The sequence below is a fragment of the Calonectris borealis genome, chromosome 3, assembly GCF_964195595.1.
Source record: "Calonectris borealis chromosome 3, bCalBor7.hap1.2, whole genome shotgun sequence".
NCBI classification, from domain to species: Eukaryota; Metazoa; Chordata; class Aves; order Procellariiformes; family Procellariidae; genus Calonectris; species Calonectris borealis.
The window spans coordinates 16,846,241-16,863,318 of record NC_134314.1 but is presented as its reverse complement, the minus strand read 5'-3'; the positions used below and the strand labels follow the sequence as shown (position 1 = coordinate 16,863,318).

The 17,078-nt window shown below is 48.4% G+C and overlaps 1 protein-coding gene across 2 annotated transcripts in view; it reads left to right on the top strand.

The window, feature by feature from the left end:
* HPCAL1 (hippocalcin like 1) overlaps positions 1-17,078 on the top strand; it is a 66,087-nt gene that overhangs the window by 33,014 nt on the left and 15,995 nt on the right. The window contains exon 1 of one of the 2 annotated variants that reach the window (XM_075145061.1): positions 6,235-7,732. The exons of the other annotated variant lie outside the window; for it this stretch is intronic. The gene's annotated coding sequence lies outside the window, so the exon portion shown is untranslated. Of the gene's footprint in view, positions 1-6,234; positions 7,733-17,078 lie in introns of those variants that run through there. 2 annotated transcript variants of the gene reach the window in all.

Here is a 17,078-nt window from a genome sequence, read left to right as displayed (position 1 = left end):
CACTTTTATCTTGCTGTGGGCCTTGCAATCTATACTGCACTCCCAAGCAAACTCTGTAGGGTGTAGGACAACCCGTGCCCTTGTCCCTCCTTCTCCCAAGCAGCATGGACCCCATAGCACCACAGACCGGCCATGGCTGCCGTCCTCCTGAGTTTCTTCTCCTTCTGCTTCCTGACTTTTCTGTTGCATTGCCCTGGCTCCCAGTATCAGTATTTTAATCCTTGATCTTGTTTCTTACTCATCATCTGTGAATTTCTGGCTATTTATCTACCATCCTATCTGATTGCTGCTATTGATGTTAGTATGCTCTTTGTTCTCCTAACTTTGGATGGTATTATGTGCTTTTTTGTCCACGTTTACCAATCTTCCTGTCTGTTTATTAAAACCAGATGTGGGAATTAACTGATTTTCCTGATTATCGTCTCTCCAGAGGTTTTTTTTTTCCTTTAGTTTAAAACTGCCAGCTGTGCCTGCTGTGATTACAGAAGGCCATCTCTCATCCATGGAGAAATGTCCTTTTTCCATGATGAATACCTTCTGGTGGTGGAATACCCTAAAACTTCCCTTGCAGTGTCAGTTCTTGAACCGTATGGATGACATTAACTTGTAACGGCTTTTCCTTCCTTTTGTAGTGTTGAAAAGAAGTCCCTGGGGATGACATTCAGAGGCTAAGCCTGGTCTCCCCAGGCTCTCTCTATAGCCTAGAGAGAGGTAGGCACCACCAGGGAGCATCTAAAACAGGCTCCTGCTCCAGATTGCCTTCCTAGTCTACTTCTCCCACTGGCAGAGAGACTATCCTCTTCTGGGCTAAATTTAGTCCTGAGCCTTGTTCATGCCTGTGGTGGAGTTCTCCATCTGCACAATGAGAGCAAGGGCGCTTCATCTCTTACCAGAAGGCCAAAGATAAATCTCTCAGGGAACGAGGAACTCGAATACTCTTAATAATAAGGACCAAATAAAGTGGTGTAAGTAAACAGAAAGCTGAGGATAGTACAGTGGAGCAACTGGGGGCACGGGATGGAAAAGGAGATGGAGAAGCAGAGTATGATGGAGAAAAGTCAGGCCCCCAACACGTGAGCTGTGGCCTTGCAATCAGAAACAGCTGAAAGACTTTCATGGTGCAAAGACATCTTGCAGCATCTCTCCAAGCAGGAAGAATGAATCCAGATTGCTGTGTCTACAGGGGGCGATTGTTTTATTTCCCATTAAGAGGGTAGACACAAAATCAGATTTCCACTCTGAGTTGTCTTATATTTTTAGCCTGTGATTGGATTGCAAATGCACACTGGATATTTACATTTCTGGAAGCAGCCTCTGGTGCCGTCTTCTTAACCAGGATCCAAGTTAATTTGCTGAGCTTCCAGATGGGAGCCATTCATTTCTCTACTACAAATTTGCAGGAATGCTTTATTTAATCTAGATTTTCTAGCTCAGTAGTTTGACTATTCTAACATTCAGGCATTTTCCTTACCTCCCCTTCTGCTTTGTTTTTTTTTTTTTCCTTCCCCTTGAGCTGAATTATCCACTTGTGCAGAATAAAGAAAATGGGTTTTGCAGAAGGAGCCACCTGTCCGTCATCCACCCTGCGTGGAAGCAGATTGTCCTTTCATCTTCTATAGAAGGTGTTCTAAGAGGGAACTAAGTGCAAGGTGTAGCTGGTAGAGCCTCTTAGCCCTGTTTCACTTGGTTTGTTGAGGCTTATTAAATATTGCTAGCTTCTTTATTTTAAACTATTTAATGATCACCTTATTCTGGTCTAGTACATGTGCTGAATGAAGGTGGTGTTAAACTGCTGGCTCTTTCTCTGTTGCGGGTAGATAAGGATATTTGCAAGGGGAGGCTCATAATTTTCCTTAGCAACATTCAGCCTCCAGTGCATTGAGTAACTTGTGATTGTGTTATAGACATTTCTTTAATGAAATTTTAAACTACATGTCTCTTTACAATCACTTCTGCCTGGGGTTCTTAGATAGCCATGCAAATGCTATATATATCATTGCGGTGGCATGCAGTACATACTGAAGAAGCAGATGGGGTGCAGACAGGTAAGGTTAGCTCTCGAGCCGGCCCCTGTCTTCATTACTGCATTTTCCATAACAGCTAAGACTGTGGTAGGAAAAAATGATGCATCTCGTTTTAGCTGCTTTAGTTTCAGAATGAGTGTATTGAATGAGCTTGAGGTCAACTTTATTATTTCTTCTTCTTGTGTTATGAATTCCCAGTGCTCCCTCACTGCCAAACCTCATCCCATAAAAACACAGAGAGACTGCATCCCTAAGCTCTGGAGGCACAGCTTGCCCGGAGCGACAGGCATGCTTGAGAGCTTGTCCTGAGCAGGTCAGGTCAGTGACCTGCAATACTTCGCACGTGGATGAGCATCTACAGTTGTCCTGCGTGGTTCCTGTGTTGCTTATGGTCATGCAGCAGTTGAAGTAAGCTGGGGTTGGTAGGGAATACACAATATGAAACTGTCCTGTTTCATTCCTTGGTCAGGATTGTTGCCTGTGAGGCAGTGATGATGGGGATGATGTGATAAGGTGCCAGAAGACATTTTTTTGTTCTGCATCTGTACAACATAAAGTCTTGCTGCCTCCTGGTCTGTGGCTCAGGCCTCAAGGTGCCAGGGTGATGCTTTCACCCAGGTGATGCTCAACCCTTGCAATGGTAGGGCAAAGTGGGGTAGCTGGCTATGCGGTCAGGAGACTCTGGCTGCTCGCTTCTGGTATAAATAGTCCTTGGTACTTTTACATTTTGGGGCTGGAAGTGTCAGTATTGGTTTTTCCCACAGCAGATAAGTGGACAGGTTTTGGAGTGTCTTATCAGGCGATGGAAGTGACAGGGGCTCGCTTCTGGAAGGCGGATGATGGAGCGTGGGACAGGGCCGGGTGAAGCGATGCTGCAGTTGTGCCCAGGAAAGCAGGCACAGGCTCGGCAGTGCAGCCCGGCCTCAGGACCGAGGGTAGGGGGTACATTTTGTACATGCTCGAAGGGTCAAGGCACAACCTGGACCTGATTCTCAGTACCACCGGCAGGCTGTGAAACACCACAAAGGCAAAGGTGGTGAGGTGGAAATGATACAGTAAAAGATTATTTGGCTAACAGTACTCAAGTCAGCATCTCAGGTTAACAGACAGTAACCCAGACACGGTGGGAAATTATTTGAAATTATATAAACGGTACTATAATATATATTTTATTAGACCATTGTTTTCCATCTTACTCTGCCACTGTAAAAAAGGATGAATATAAAGGAGAAAGAAACAGCATTGGTATTAGAAAGAGAAGCTTCTGTAAGGTAGCCATGAGACAAGCTTGTTACATCGAAACGGTCAGCCTGGAAGTTTTCTCCCCATTGTGCTGTGTGTGCAAACTCATTAAGACCCTTTAGGAGTTTCTCACGGTCTCCTCCTGCCTTAGCGTGAGTAGGAAACTGAAAACTTGGGATTATGCCTGTGCTCCTCCCACTTGCAGAGCCTTACGGTGTGCACGTGTTGTGAAAATTGCTTGGCAAGGCTGCCCTGCAGCAGCCGGAGCTGGTTCGGGCTACCTAGCAAATCCTATAAAGTCAGGAGTGTCGATACAGTGTGTACAACTTTGGTTCAGAGGGGGCTATTTATAGCTGCAGTAAGAGTATTGTGCGCACAGGGCTTTTCTTTCACACCTCGTCAGGGACCTTGGCACATTCGCCATCCCCTTTACCTGCTCAGCAGCTCGGGTGCCAGACCCCTGAGAGCACCAGTGTTTTAGCTGGAAATCCTGGTCATCTTCTAAGGCCATCTGAGGGCCATCGTGGAGGAGGAGGTCATGATTTTCTGGTCCCTCTCTGTACAGCATCTCCTCCTCTCCTGGCTCACTGGGTTCAGCGGTTTGGCTCTCAGGGCATGCAGTGCCCCGCCGACACCACGAGCGCTGCGGTGGGAAGGAGGAGGGATGCCATATATATGTCAGCGATGTCATTAAACTTCTCAAGCTCTCTCCAGGATGAGTGAGCTTTCTGAAGTGTTTTGGGTCAAAGTGTGTAGGCTCTGGAGGTTGGAGGGACCAAAGGTGGCAGAGCTCCAGGGGCAGAGTTACAAGGAGATGTGCTTAGTCTTTGTGGGAAGGATGATTTATGCACCCCGTCAGCAATGTCGGTTCGTGGTTTTGGGGTCTGACTGGGTAGATAGGAAGGACTCGCCTATAAGAAGTTTCCAGCCTGGGGTGATCAGCGGTGGAGCAAGGACCTCCTTTGTGAGCGTGTGTTCACAGTCTAGTTTTAGGCTTTGGCATTTGTTGAGCACATTAATGGTATGTCAAAGAATTGCCACTAATTTAATTTTAAAATAACACAGTGTTAGTGGAGCACAAACAGCAAAGACTAGCGAGAACGTGCTCCTTCCTGCAGCTGGCCCGGGCTGGGGTCCCCCCACCACTGCAAGCCCCCAGGATGCTGCTGCAAAGCACAAACAAACATGTTAAAGTGTGTGAGCTTTCTGCACGCTTACTGCATTACACTGAGCGAGTTGATTATAGAGATTGTTTATTTTATGGGTTTTTTATATTCTTATTGGGAGCCATTTGTCACGGAAATCTGATTAGCTGAGAATTGCTAGCTCTCTGGTATATGTTGACCTATAAAGTGAAGAATGCAACAATAAACACAGTCCATTAGGCTGCTGGAGAAGTCTGTAGGCTTCTTTGGAAGCTGGAAAGGAGAGGTCTTGGCACTTAGATGCCCTTCCCTTGGGAACTCGCCCGTGTTTGGCACGGGGAGCCTGTGCCGGCATCCCTTGGAGGGGCTGGCAGCCCATTTCAGCCCACTGGCACTGTTCTCCGCTGCTGGAAATCTGGGGTCTGGGTATCAGTGGGTCTCTGTGCCCACCTCGGTGGTGAGCTGAGAAGGAGCTGCCTTACTACAGGTGGTTTTGTGCGGGAAGGGAGGAGGACACTGGTGTCACTGCAGCCACAAATCCACCCCGTCGGCAAAGCGGTGCGGCGAAGCCTCGGGCAGCGGGAAAGGGAAAGATGCTGCTTCTGTAGACGAAGGAAATAGGGAATTGTAGCTGACTGGTCCTTCTGCGATGCTTCCTAGAAGTAAGCATGATGCTCCTTGCAGAGTGCGGTTCATTAGTTAAGTAGGTTTAAATTCAAGTCTCCTTCAGGGTACAGGGGCACAGCATAAGGCTTCCGCTTCATCCAGCGAATGCACCTCCCCATCGCTCCGCATGAAATAACTTACAGTTTTTAAGAAAGGGGATATTTGACCCTGGCACTGGGCGCCGTGGTGTGTTGCTCGAGGGTGTTGAATGAGCAGATAAAATACAGACAAGGTGACTAATGACACCTGCAGCCTTGCAATGATATTTCGGTGAAATGTCTCCAGTGTAGCAAAAGGATACTGTTCTCACCAGTATCCTCTTTTTTTTTTTTTTTCATCTCAATTACAACAAAAGATTTAATTTTTTGTTAACAGGGTAGGAAAAACCTTTGGCAATGAGGCAAGCAAAGGCTATGGAGAGCTTTGCCCTCTGTGGTGATGCATTCAGGATGCCGCTGCCGGTGTCATGCGGGATGAGGTGGTTTGGGGCAGCAGACTGGTGCTGCTCCTGTCCCTATCCCGGCAGCCTTGGGAGAGGCCAAGCCTCCATCCAGGACAGGATAAAGGTATATTTTTAACCACTGTTTTGACAGGATGAGTTCAGCTGCTTGGTCAAGGTGGATCTGGGCTGTGGCGTGCCTGAACGGCATGTCAGCGTGCAGCCTGCCCCGGTCCCTTCTGGGCGCCCCGATACATTGACTTGTTTAGAAAACCCCGTCTGGCTGGTTGAGACGGGCCAAGAGGGCTGAGTGAGAGTGAAGCAAGGGGTGGTTGTTAGCTAACGTAATCTGCTGTCCTAAACCCAGCCTGTGTCCTACCACATGTTTGTTGGGTTGGACTGGGAAAAGACGTCCACATGTCGGCTCTGCTTCTTAATATTTGCCAATCTTTCCAAAAGATTTTTAAATTACTTAAGGTATCTGCAAGGCTGCATTGAATCTACTTTTTATCCTAGCGTAGAGGACCACTGAGTGGTTGGAGTGGCCCAACCGACTTAGATTCCACGTTTTTATATTCCCAAACATCTTATTGTTGTTGAGGTTGTGGAGCAAAGCTTGTGTGTCTTCAAGCCGTGTAGTGCTTGAAGCTGTCCAGTCCATCCCTGAGCTACTGTGCAGTGGCATACCCACCAAATTCTTCTTGTCTTGGAGGTAAAAATCAGCAGTGAGATACTATAAGAGAGGCAGATGCCTTCTTACAATTTCAAGTGGCTCCATTTTGTCTTTGAAGTTTGCTTTCATCAAAATGACAGCTTACACTTGTTGTCCAAGCAGTATGGTATCCAGCGAGTAGCGAGGGCATTTTTCTGCCTGGGATTAGGCATCGCCGGTGATGTCAGGGCGGTGCAGAGCTGGCGTGGAGTTTGCAAACGATCACTCATAAAACCAGTGCTGTGATTAATGAGGGTTTTCAGAGCTCTGAAACAGTCATTTCTATATTAATAATGTTCACGTCTAAATGGCCCTCCGCTGGTGTGGAGTTTCTCTTTGAACAGAGGTTGAAACAGGTAATTTTGCCATTAGAGTCTGAATATGTAGTCACATCAGGCTGTGGGCACAAACTGGGTCTTGTGTAAATGTGTTTGCTCCTTGAAGGTTTCTTCTCTTTGATGCAGAAGTCTTGCTGCTGTAGGTGTAAATATGTGTATGCTGACCTAGTGCCCCCCTTTCTTTAAAGAAAGATCTGTGAATTTCCAATAGATGCATTTTGGAAAACCAGGGGATCTTTCAACTTTTTATCTTTTTTTTACCTTTGAGGGAAACTAAGTGCTATACTAAGTGGTGGATGGGTGACCAGCCGGGTGGTCTCCTCCCAGCTCCAAAAATTCAACCTGGGGAGCTGTAGACTGCAAAACCATCAACTGCTTGGAAACCTTTCAACCCTTTCTACCTGCCTGTGCCTCTGAAACTAAAGTTTGGGGCATCTCTTGAAATCCCGTATCTTGTTTAACTGAAACACCCAAAGATATAATGATGTCTGAGGAGCTGCAGAAGAGAAGCAACAGCCAACTCCTGGCTAGTAGGCATTCAAAACTGTGTTTGATCTGGTGGGAAGGGACAAATAATCCCACGCTAGCTCTTCTTTCTCTGAAATGTCTGCAGCGAACCTTTGGAGGTGTGAGCTGCATCTTCTGCCGGTGCTCCTGGATGTCCTAAGCCTGGATGGTCTTTGGGGAGGTGTGAAAGGGGGAGACGAGCTGAGAGCAGAGCCACCTGCCTGCTTTCAGGCCGTAGCAGTGCTGAGGATGCATTCCCTTTCCAAGCTCTCTCTTTGGGCTTTGCCTGCTTCTTTACTCGAGAGACGTAATATGGTGGTTGAGAGACTCCTGTGCCCGTGTAGGAATGGGGCTGCTGAGGGGGATAATGGAAATGTTTGGGGCGATAGGGTGATGTCTATTCTCCACCATCTCCCAGGAATTTCTGAGCGTTGGAAGGATGTGAAATATAAAACCCATCGCTGGGCGGAGTGAGAGTGAACGTGTGGTTTGTGTTTTTGCTTTGTATTTAAGAAAAAAAAATCATCTAAAAATAAACTGCCGGCTCGCCTCCACTTCCTGGTTTGTGTGGGGCTGCGGCGGAGCAGCCGGCGGGATGGGGTGGCCGGCCCGAACCGGGGAACCCCCCGCCTGAGCCCAGGGGAGGCCAGAGGGGCGAGGTGAGGGGGCGAGCGGGGGGCAGCTGGCACCCCCTCGGGCAGCCGGCCGCGGAGCGGGGCTGATGGTGCATGGCGGCTGTTCTCCGGGTGCGGGGTGGTTATGCTGCCGTCGGTCGGTACGTAGGCACCCTGTGGGTGTCTGCCCTGCGTGGGGTGGCTGCGTGAAATCCCTCTGCAAATATACATCGTGGCGTGGTGGTGCGAGCTTGTAGGTCCCCAGTCAGTCCCGAGCGTATGAGTTTTGGTGGGGAGGGAGGGGATTGGCTTTGAACCCTAAACAGTAGAGAGTGGTTCAGAGGTCTGGAGTGGAAGAAGCAGCTCTGGGTGAAATGGGTGAGCAGAGCAACGGTGAAGGTCTGTATGAGCTTCATGAAGTGTATGATATAATGGCAGCCTCTTGTGCCGATGCAGCAGCATGGCATTACGGTGGTGTAACCGGCACCAAAACTCGGCTCAAGAGCCACCAGGACACTGTGCAATGGCAGCTGTGCCGGCTCGCGGGGAGCTTTGCTGTCCGGGTAGGGAGGAGCAGCACGGCGCTGGGGCGGTTTGCTGAGCCGGTGCTAGGAGAGCTGCAGACGGGAGGCCAGAAAGGCAGCGCCCGGCTGAACCACGGGGCGGTGTGTTCGTCGAGAGATGCCCTGGGAGCTTTTTTTTCATTAAGGATGCTATGTCACTTCCTAATGTGTTGCTTTTTCTTTTTAAATACTAAAGTGTTTATGAATAAGCTGACAAAGGCAATAGGAAGTTGTGTAGTTTTCTCTGCTCTTTACAAGCAGGATTGAAACTCCCCTGGTTTGTGGTCAGTAAGATATTGCAGAGCCTGGTTCTGGCCTGAGCTGTCAGCAGGGACCTTTACTTTCTTCTCTGTGTGAGCTAAATCCATTTTACTCCATGAACCTCCATGAACCTTGTTTTTACCTCCATGAACTTGTCTCAAATCCAGAAGCTGGTGATTTGGAAAGATTTCTCTGAAAGTCCTTCGAAGTTTTATCCGTGATTTCTCGTCATTAGTCCTACTGACACATATATCATCTGTATATTTACATTGCGTATTTATACTCCACAGCTTGTTAGTTCTCAGAGGTTTAGCAACCTCCTGGAAAAATTTACACTGATGGGGGAAGCAGTGGCTTTGGTCTTTCGTGATCTCGGTTTTCTGACCCATATTAACGTATTTTCCCCCCAGTCCAGAGGAGATGGCGCTTGCAGGTTCAGCAGCGGGCTGGCCGAGCGGCACCGGGGAGGTAGGGGCTTGCCGAGCGGTGGGTTGCCCAGCTGGGGTGGCCAATGAGAAGCATTTTAAAAGCATTAGTGGACGATGGATATTATATCTGTACGTTAAAGCTACTTTAAAAAGTGCCTGGAGGGGTTGCAGATTGCCCATCTAGCTGGCGAAGCATCTGAATAGCAGAGCCGTGTGGCGGAGCATCTTGCCATACTTGGGGCTTTTCTGAGCAGGGATAAAGTTGATGGATGCAATTTAGTTTCTGGATGACTGTAGGCAGTTTTGCACAAGTAATCACGAAGGGAGTAATAGTGGGTGGAAAGGGAAACGTGGCTAGTCTGGGGGAGCAGGGCTCTGATGAGTGTCACAAATGATCTGGGTTTCTTTCTGCTTTTTTTCCCCCTAAAAAAGTCCAAGTCCTGGTGGCTCTGTGTCTGCTGCACGGCCCCGTGCTTCACGGAGCTGCTGCAGCTGCCTGGGGGGATGCTCTGGGCTGCGGCTGCTGGATGCCAAAGCACCCAGCGGGGAGGAGATACTCCTGCATTGACTCGAGTGGTGGCACGAGGGGGGTTTCATCTCGTCCTTGCTGGTGTCGCAGCCCAGGGATGGCTAGCTGCTTTTTATTAACCATGGGTTATTCATCCGCGTGGTTTTCCTCAGTGAGGGAAGAACTGGTTATAGTGCAGGGATGTTCCGCGGTTTGAACTCGCCTTGAATTTTGTGACTAATTGCTGCAGCAATCCAATTCGGTCTGAAAGCAGCACCGCAGTCACGCGAGGCGCTTGGGAGGGGACTACAGTAATTTTTCTATTTAGCTTCTCTGAAGACTTCTTTTCATCTGGCCAGTTTGGCCAGTTTTGTTGTTGGTTGGCTGGGTTTTTGATATTTTGAGGTGTGTATGTGGGTTTTTTGTTATTAAAGAAAAGATGAAATAATAGCTCCTTGCCTCTTTAACGTAACGTAATTAGACAGAGGAGCAAGCGATTGAATGGTTCTGGCTAAAGCTGTGAAAAAGAATAAATTTAACTGCTGTTACATGAAAAATCTTCCTCCTTCTCCTTTTATGATGATGACTGCCCATTTGTATTTTAGCATCTGTTCCTGTAAGAATGTGGAAGCAAATGAGCTGGCTCAGCAGAAACTGAAACCCAAACTAATCTCATGCTGGAGTAAGTGCTCAATAGTCTCATTGTCTGTGGGCACTTCAGCAGCAAACCCAGAAAAAAAAAATCAGCATTAAAAACTAGAATAGATGGCAGAGAAAGCATCAAAGCCCTTTTGTTGTTTTCCCCAGCACCCCGCAGGCTCCATGCATGTGGAGCACAAAGCTCGGCAGCAAACTGCCGGGAGCTTTGCCCTGCTGCTCGGGGTACCAGGCATGGGGTCCCACAGCCAGTGATGCCGGAGCCCGGCTTCACCATCACCGGCGGGGCAGCCGGTTCCTGCCAAAGCTCTTGATGAGCTTTCCGAGGCTGGCTGCTGTGCATCCCGCAGAGTCCCCCTGTCCTTTCATCCTGCGCTTCCCCACTTGCATAACTGACTTAGGCATTACCCTCCCTGCTCTCCTTTCCATTCTTTGGCACTTGTGCATCACTTGGCCTCTTTGTTTCAATAAATAACTTTCCAGCCAAGTCACTCCTTAGGTGAGGCTGGGAGTGTGTTGAAGCAGAGACACTAAGTTTACATTCTTGCCTATTTAATTTTGCACATCTGTTTCATACCTAAACTCAGCTGAGTTATTTACCGAAAGTATATGAAGAATAATATTTCTCATTTAAGAAAATACCAGTTGCTTGTGAACTCTTGATGCTTCCTCCGGTCAGAAACTGAAAGCGGAATGGATTTTTATTTTTAATTACTTTATCAGACTGAGAGAAATGTAGTGATTAGTAGAGCATAAACAGAAGGAAGTAAAGTAGCTCTCAAGTGTTTTAATGATCTGAGTAGCCAGTCTGTTTAGTATGAGTTGTCATTGAGCCTTCAGTTTGCACTTAGGGTTTTAGTTTGTTAAATTAAATAAAACATGGAAATGGAGTTTCTAGAAATTGTGGTCCAGCTTAGCTGTGCGTGCGTTCTTCAGTCCCACGTGCGGTATTGCTCGGTCTGTGCTGGTATTCCCTGTCTGGTCTTTTCCATGTGAGGTGTTGTCATGTATTTTAACTTATTAATGCCATAGACAGTGGGATTGAGTGCACCCTCAGCAAGTTTTCAGATAACACCAAGCTGAGTGGTGCAGTTGATAAGTTTGAGGGAAGGGATGTCTTCTGGAGGGACCTCGACGGGCTTGAGGAGTGGGCCCATGTGAACCTCATGAAGTTCAACAAGGCCAAGTGCAAGGTCCTGCACCTGGGTTGGGGCAACCCCTGGTATCAATACAGGCTGGGGATGAATAGATTGAGAAGGACTTGGTGGACGAAATATTGGACATGAGCCAGCAATGTGCGCTTGCAGCCCAGAAGGCCAACCGTGTCCTGGGCTGCATCAAAAGAAGCGTGGCCAGCAGGTCGCGGGAGGTGATTCTGCCCCTCTGCTCTGCTCTGGTGAGACCCCACCTGGAGTCCTGCGTCCAGCTCTGGAGCCCTCAGCACAAGAAAGACATGGACCTGTTGGAGCGGGTCCAGAGGAGGACCACAAAAATGATCAGGGGGGTGGAACACCTCTCCTGTGAAGAAAGGCTGAGAGAGTTGGGGTTGTTCAGGCTGGAGAAGAGAAGGCTTCGGGGAGACCTTATTGTGGCCTTTCAATATATAAAAAGATGGAGAAAGACTTTTTACTACACTACGCATGTTAAACGTAGCGCTGGAGTGTGTGTGCACCACGGTTTTCTCTGGGAAAGCGGCAGGCTTGGAAACACTGGCTGCAATGGCGGCGTCATGAAATTGTGTTTTAGTGGGGTTATTTGTGGGTAAAGAGTGGGTAAAGAGTGGTTGCTGAGGACTTCTGTAAGCTCTGCCTGCGGTGCTCCTGGCAGCCCCCACAGCTTCGTGGTGCGGCCTGGAGAAACATGCTGCCGCAGCTCCCCTCCCTGCCGGAAAGAGCAGTTTTGGTCGAGAAACAGTTGCTTTTTATAGGAAAAGTAGATCTGGGGGATTTATGCGTGCACCAATTTTATTAACTGGCGTGCTGAGACATGTAGGGGTTTGAAGCTTTTTCACGACTTGTGTGTCAGAAGTGATGGGCCATCGGAGTAAGCACCCAGCTGAGCAGGCTTGTGCCTGGCCAAAGCTACCTGTGTGCCTCAACGTACATCCAAACGCCGTTATGGTGTAGACCAAAGTTTTGGCAAATGATCAAACTTGTGGTATTTTTGCATGGTTTCTCCTCATCAGTTTGCTTGCACGGCGACCCAATCCAGGGTGCCTTTCTGGTTTGCGAGGGTCTTGCCGTGTTGCTCTGGTGCGAGCGCTGCTTGGAGCTCAGGAAGGAGTTGTGCCAGACCGTCGCGGTCCTGCCCGGGGGGTAAAGCAGCAAAGGGCACGCTTCTCTTGATGTCAAAAAAAAAACCAAACCAAGTGCTTTTCTCAGTACCAAATCTCTCATTGACTGCGAGCACCGTGTGTCTGTAAGCGTACATGAACGCGTGTTTGCTGAAGAGGTTCCCCTGCCCATACAGCAGATCCTGAGGCCCCTCATGCTGCAAGGGGGCTGCAACCTGCTCGTAGCATTCGGGGTTATTTTCAGTCACCTTTTTCACCGCTCTAGTAAAGGGAGATTTTATTTTTTATTTTCAGAGCAAACTGCCTAATGGCCTTTCTGTTTTTAACAGCTGTTCCTCTGATGTGCCAGATCTGAATCTCCCCCTTTAGGAGGGAAAAAACCTTACTATGGATAAAACACAAATATATGTGTGTGAGAAGCTGCACTTGCTGAACATGTTTTCCAGTACACAGATCCTATTGAATAGCAAATAGAGAGTGGTTGTGGTCTCCCCTAGTTAAGGCTGTGGTTAGATTTGTTTGGTTGGTTGGTTTTGTACAAGCCTGCTGTTTTGTTTATAAAACAAATACGCCGTTATTCTCTGCTCTCCCACTGGATGGGCGGTAGACGTGGTCCTCCCCGGTCACGCAACACTTACAGCTGGAGAAAGAACTGGAAAATCCTTGTGTGACATGCACCGCTAGGTTTTACATGTGGAGATGTTCCAGAAATGTGTTGGAACACTTACTTCTTAATGTTGTTTTTCCACTGAGCTTTGCATCTCTTCCATTAGACCTTATCAGCGGGTGGGTTTTGAAGCTCCACATTTGGGAGTGCGCAGATCAGGTATCTGATGCCACAACACTGGCGTTTGTCATTAACGTGAAAGAAGATCAGGACGTGGTTTTGGGAGAGCTGGTTAATCCCGGGGGTGGAAGCCACAGAAAAGGCGTGAAATGCAGGGGGAGTCAGTCTCTGAAGCAGAGAGAAGCTGCTCATCTGGAAGCGTGGAGAAGAGCTTGGACAGAGCTGAACACAGATTGATCCAAGGCACTAAGGTGAAAAGACAAATCCCCTTCTTGGATTCCCAGTGCAGATAAGGAAACTTGGAGTCACTGTGTAGGCGTGGGCGAGACCTTGTCCAAAGTGGCGCAGTGTGGTCCTGGTGGCTGGGGAGGCTGTCGCTGCACTAAGTGCAGAGGAGGATTTCTACAACACGGGGAAAGGAGAATGTGTGTCTGAGAGGGGGCGAGAAGAACCTGGTCAGTTAAGCCAGGAAAGCCAAAGCTGATGTGGGAGTGATAGCTCTTTATACATGTGCGTAGCAGAGGGGAGGTTCTAGGGAAGATTATGTTGGGACCAGAGCAAAGGCTGTAACCAGCACTGAATACATTCAGGGTGGAAGTTAGAAAATGGTTTTGAGCTGTTAGAGGAATCAGGCCCGTGACCGGGGTGATGGGAGCAAAGCCTGGCTGGCTTTTGGGGTGAAGCTCAAGAAGAAAGTCAATGAGTGATGTTACATCTGCCGTACCAGAGCCCGAACCTGGTGAGCTGGATGGTCCCTTCCCCTGTTGAATCCCCACTGTTAGCTCAGCCAAGTGAGGGGAAATTACCAGCACCGTTAGTTTGGTCTCACGGGTCATACCAGGAGGAGTAAAGCTTGCCTGGGTTTATGCACAAGTGGCCGTTGTGTCTCAGCAAGAAGCAGGAAAAACGTGCAGTGCAGGGGGGCAGCTTGGGCTTTCCAGTGCCACTCGTACCCCAGTGTGACAGATAAGCTCGTTTGACGTGAGCTCCCCTAACGCTTACCTAAACATCCAAACACACATCCGTGTGACACTTTAAGGGCCTCAATGTGACCATATTTCCAAGAGGAGCAGCTCATCCTCAGGAATATTGAAAATAATGAGTTTTGACCTCATTAAAAGGCGAGTATATTGAGATACATCCACCCTGGCATAGAATCATAGAATCATACAGGTTGGAAAAGACCTCTAAGATCATCGTGTCCAACCCAACACACCATGCCCACTACACCATGTCCCTAAGGGCCTCATCTACACGTCTTTTAAATACCTCCAGGGATGGTGACTCAACCACTTCCCTGGGCAGCCTGTTCCAAGGCCTGACCACTCTTTCAGTAAAGAAATTTCTCCTAATGTCCAGCCTAAACCTCCCTTGGTGCAACTTGAGGCCATTTCCTCTTGTCCTATCGCTAGTTACTTGGCAGAAGAGACCAACACCCACCTCGCTACAACCTCCTTTCAGGTAGTTGTAGAGCGCGATGAGGTCTCCCCTCAGCCTCCTCTTCTCCAGGCTAAACAGTCCCAGTTCCCTCAGCCGCTCCTCATAAGACTTGTGCTCCAGGCCCTTCACCAGCTTCGTTGCCCTCCTCTGGACACGCTCCAGCACCTCCATAGCATAGCTCTGTACGGAAGCCATTAGAACAAAGCTGAGTAACGGAAGCTTATAGGACACTTAGACAGTTTGGAAGCAACAAGAAAAAGAGAAATAGCCTATAATAGCTGAACTGAATTTGCAGGAATGGTGTCATTCAGTGTCTTCACCTCAGTGCATGCCTGTAGTGGACATGCCACCTCTCCAGGGCTGGCCTGCCCTCGGGTAGGTCTGCCCCTCTCACCCCTGGCTGCGAATTCGGTGTTGCCACGGGCTGTTTCTTCCTGCACTTTGTCTAATTTCAGCTGAGTGCTCACCGTATTGCCATAATATGAATTAGTAGAAATAACCCAGGAGTTCTATAACAACAGTACATTTACTGAGCGCATTTTGTTGTCCAGTGAGCCCAGAACCTGGCAGATAATTGCTATGAGAAATAGTTTTGACTCTTTTGCTCCCTTGTAAAACCAGGGAGGCGTTGATAACTTTATCTCTCCCAGTTTTGGACCAAGCACAGTTTTGATGGCTGTCTCGGCAGGTCAAAACCACAGATGTCTGTTCCAAACCAGTGGGTAATTGCTTTGTGCAAAGCCATTCATGAACTGACTTTTTCCTCCAGGAAGGTGAAGTTTGTTTATTCAATCCCATTTCAAAGCAATGCGTTTTCTTTCCAGGGACCGTAGCAGAAATGTGTGCACAACTTGGTTCTTTCTGACCTGCCTATATCTTTGGTTTTGTTTTGAGAATATAATTTGGAATATATTTTTCCACATTGCTTCTTAATCTGTCTAACCTGATATTTTCCAAACCTGTGATTTCCTTCCTGCTCTCCCTTATTTTCCGCTATTAAATCTTCCAGCCCATTGAAAGTATTTGAGATGTAGATTTAAGCAACTTTGGCACAGCACAAGTCGTCTTCTCTTGGGTTAATAGGCGATGGGTGCTCCAGCACACTAAGGATGGATTGGAAAATGACAAATAGGGTTCTTCCTGCTGGCTGACACTCAGGGTAGAGAACAGGGCAGGCGAGAGGTCTGACTACTGAATATATACATTAAAAATGGACAGATAAGATAACTGATGCAGGAGAAGAACTGTACAGAGAGAAGATCTGGATGGTCTGTAAATATGTATTACTGTATTTAGGGTCTGATTCTGTTACACCCAAGCAAAGTAAATATTCCACCAGTATTCATTCAGAGTGGGGGTTTTTTGGTCAATGCCAGTTATTTGCTTATCAATACTGTTGCCCAACCTGCAGGTTGCCCAGGCTCCAGTGTTCATGGTCTACACTGGGACCATGCGAGAGTCAAGGAGGCAAGAGGGGAAGGTCCGGTGTGGCTGCAGAGGTGGGGAGGGAGGGAAGGAGCTGGGAGGCAGGGATGGAGCAGGTTGAGTGTCTCTGTCAGTCAGGACAAAGGGGCTGCTGCAGCCCTATGAGCCATACGAGAAAGGGCTAAAAGGTAAATGGGGCTGAGAAATAGTGTGATGTCAAGGTGGCATTTCAAAGTGTAAACGAAGCTTCTTCATTTTCCTTTTTCAGTGAAGGATGTTCTTGGGGGGCAAGTCTGTCTCTGCACCTTTGGTGAGGGAGCTGAGAGCCCTCTCCCAGGCTTACCATGGGCTTTTTTATCTGGATGGTGCCAGTTGTGCCGGGACTGTGGGCAGCCTTCCCATTCCCACCAATGTGGTGGGAAGAGCAGCAGGGTGGCCGCATCCCGTGGGAGACCCCCAGCAGCCCTCAGCCGGGTCCCAGCCAGATAGGACTTTCTTCCAGCGGCAACCTTTTTGGTCTTAAGCAGGGCTTGGGAGGAGGGTTATTTAAAGCCCTCGTCCTTTCTGTGGAGTATAGGAAGTAGGAAGCGCTTCCTCCCCGTAGATCTCTATCCAAAGCTTTTGTCTACTTCCTTACAGTCCCACCCTGCTTGGAGTTGCTCCAAAACCCAGCATGCCGGGGCGATGCGCCGTCGTTCAATGGGGTCATCCTCAGCTGCGACTCCTCTCCTTTTCCAAAACAGAAGGTTTCAGCAGCAAAATGCCGGAGAGCTGTGTCCTGGGCTGGGCTGTCAGATTTATAAATGTCGTCTGTCTGCCCTGCCCCACCACCCCTCCTGCCAAACGTTGGTGCTGCAGAGAGGAAATACAGGGGTTGACCTTCCTTTGGGGGAGCCCAATTGATGCTTGCTGCTGCATTTGAGTTGTCAGACTTATCTTTAAGTTTCACAACTCACAATCTCTGCGATAGAGGGTCAAGAAGTTAAAAAAAAAAAATGTTAACCACAAGGATGTGAGGGCCTGAAATGC